The following is a 2,967-nucleotide window of genomic DNA, read 5'->3' as shown; positions in this document are numbered from 1 at the left end:
GGAGGAGATGGTTTTAGTTAGTTAACATAACATAAGGCAATCAGGAACTCCCTGATTGAATGAGCAGAAGACAATGATATCTTCAAAGCCCTAGTCTTGAGACACCATAATCCTATCAGAACAGAGACATCAATTACGCTCTGAGGCAACTAGACAATTTAAAAGGAGTAGTTCCGGTAAACGTTGTTTCTATCAGTCGCGCATCAGCGTCCAGTGGCTCTAGGTGTAGAGGACTTTTCTGTTCGTTGACTTTGTAGCTGTTCACTGTTAGAAATCAGTGATGTTTCAGGAGTACCGCCGCTGTCATCAACATGTCGGTCCCCAGCGCACTCATGAAACGACCGCCCATTCGGTCCACGGCTGGGGCCGTCCTGGTTCACAATGAGAAAGGTGCAGTTTCGATGGAGAAAGCGAAGGTAAAACGTTATGTGTCGGGTAAGAGGCCAGACTGTGCCCCTATGGAGTCCTCAGATGAGGAGGATGAAGAGTTCCAGTTCATGAAGAAAGCCAAAGAATGAGCGGCAGAGCCTGAGGACCAGGAGGAGGAGTCCTCCAGCGACCCTCGGCGGCGGCGTTTGCAGAACCGTCTTCGTGAAGATGCAGAAGAGAGATTGGCTCGACATCGAAAACTAGTGGAACCTGAAGTGGTAGGAGAAAGAGACTCAGAAGTAGAAGGAGATGGCTGGCGTGTGGACCGAGAAGACAGTAGTGAAGAAGAGGAGGAAGAAATTGATGAGGAGGACCTAGAGCGGCGCCGTGGCATTGATACGTCAGCGAGCCCAGGAGAGAAAAAATGAAGCGATGGAAGTCATGGAGGTGGAATGGGGGGGGGGACGTTCTGGGGAGGCATCAGAATCAGAGTCTGAGTCTGAAGAATACACAGACAGTGAAGATGAAGTGGAGCCTCGCCTTAAGCCAGTCTTCATTCGAAAGAAGGACTGAGTCACAGTTCAAGAAGATGAGGCTGAAGTATTTAAACAGAAAGAGCTGGAGCAGGAGGCAAAACGCATGGCTGAGAAGAGACGCAAGTATACACTCAGGATTGCAGAAGAGGAGACCAAGAAAGAGCTGGAGGAGAATAAGCGGTCCCTGGCTGCCCTGGATGCACTCAATACTGATGATGAAAATGACGAGGAGGAATATGAGGCATGGGAAGTTCGGGAGCTAAAGAGAATCAAGAGGGACAGAGAAGATAGAGAAGTGCTTGAGAAGGAGAAAGCAGAAATTGAACGCGTGCGAAATCTGACTGAGGAAGAGAGGCGAGCTGAGCTTCGGGCAAATGGCAAAGTCATTACCAGCAAAGCAGTTAAGGGCAAATACAAGTTCTTACAGAAGCACTACCACCGGGGTGCCTTCTTCATGCATGAGGATGAAGAAGTATACAAGAGAGATTTCAGCGCACCAACCCTGGAGGGTCATTTCAATAAAACCATTCTTCCCAAAGTCATGCAGGTCAAGAACTTGGGGCGCTCTGGTAGTACCAAATACACCCATCTTGTGGATCAAGACATCACCTCCTTTGACTCAGCATGGGGCCGAGAGAGTGCTCAAAACACAACATTCTTTAAACAAAAGGCAGCCGGGGTACTAGATGTATTTGAAAGGCCATCTGCCAAGAAGCGGAAAACTACTTAAAGTTCGTTTTCTTCCAGCTGTGGGACACAAGGAGAAATCTCAGCATCTGGTCCTTGATTTGCTTTTACCGTTATTTACATGGCCCCTGTACCCAGCCTATTGGACCTACTGCATACTTGTAACACTGGGCAACCCAGTTTTTGAAGGTTATTTGTGAGGTTTGGACTTATCCTGAGAAACCCACAGAAAAGCACTATCCAGGTAGGATTAGAGGCTTCCCATTTAAAACTATTTCTGAGATATCTTAGGTTTCATCATTGCTTTGGCTTCCCAAGTTCACTCGGAAGACTGTCCCAGGTTTCTTTTTCCAGCCCCTTAGCTTGGGTCAGAAATATGGGCATGTAAGTGGACAGTTTACTTCTACCTCATGGAAAATCTAAGCTCATTGAAATCTATGTCGCATTTTTTACTGGAGTCAAGTTTTTCTACGTGAACATAATTTTTGATCCATTTATGTATGTCAAGAAATAAANAAAAAAAAAAAACTTTGACAAATCCTTAAGGTTGAAAATGCTAATGGGAGATGTGAGCCTGAATGCAGCTGTTATCAAATGCAATATAAGTCACAATCTCACATTAAATAATCAGGAATAGATGGATAGCTTCCCACATTCAGAGAATTCCCAAATCTACTATCATATGAGAGGAAGTGAGGTGAGGAGCCAGGAGACAGAGGTTCCTGTTTCCTACAGTCCTGGGCACTAAGCTAAGATAAGGCACTTATGTTACATTATTAATTAGTATTTAGAAACTAGCTCTTGCTTCAATTAATTCCTGTGAAGTCTTTTTAAAGTTGCATAATAAAACAATTTCATGTGTGTGTTAAACTGTTTTTATTCACATACTACTTATTGAGTATCTACACAGTAGTTTATGTACAGGGTACCCTTCTACATGATGGGATGCACAAGCAAACAAAACAAAATAAAATGTTCTTGTGTAGGCTGCATTCTAATGGAACTTAAAATTTACTGTGGACACGAATATACTTAGATTTATTTCTGCATCGTATGCTGTCCATTCTACTTTCTGTGAGTCTTTGTTTCTTTCCTTTTATCTTCTTTCATTCTTTCTGTTGGATTATCAGGTTTTCTTTTCTTCCTTTATTTCCTCTGTGCTGATTTTGAACATTTTTCCTGTTCTTTTAGTGACTTTCCATATCTGATTGTGACACTGCGTGCTGTGTCTCTTCACCTCCTCCTTACTACAATGTTTTTTGTTTGTTCCCTGCCTGTGGATATTTTCTGTTTCTTGTTTTTGAGCAAACAAAGATATGTAAAGTGTTGTGTGTGAAAGAAATGAAGATTTCAACCTGTATTTAATAATGTATCT

The 2,967-nt window shown here is 43.2% G+C and overlaps 1 pseudogene; it reads left to right on the top strand.

The window, feature by feature from the left end:
- The first annotated feature begins 311 nt into the window (after positions 1 to 311).
- Positions 312 to 1,635, top strand: LOC109383589 (microfibrillar-associated protein 1 pseudogene; annotated as a pseudogene).
- The last annotated feature ends 1,332 nt before the right edge of the window (positions 1,636 to 2,967 follow it).

Source organism: Hipposideros armiger, unplaced genomic scaffold, assembly GCF_001890085.2.
Source record: "Hipposideros armiger isolate ML-2016 unplaced genomic scaffold, ASM189008v1 scaffold_86, whole genome shotgun sequence".
NCBI lineage: Eukaryota > Metazoa > Chordata > Mammalia > Chiroptera > Hipposideridae > Hipposideros > Hipposideros armiger.
This window is presented reverse-complemented; position numbering and strand designations above follow the sequence as displayed.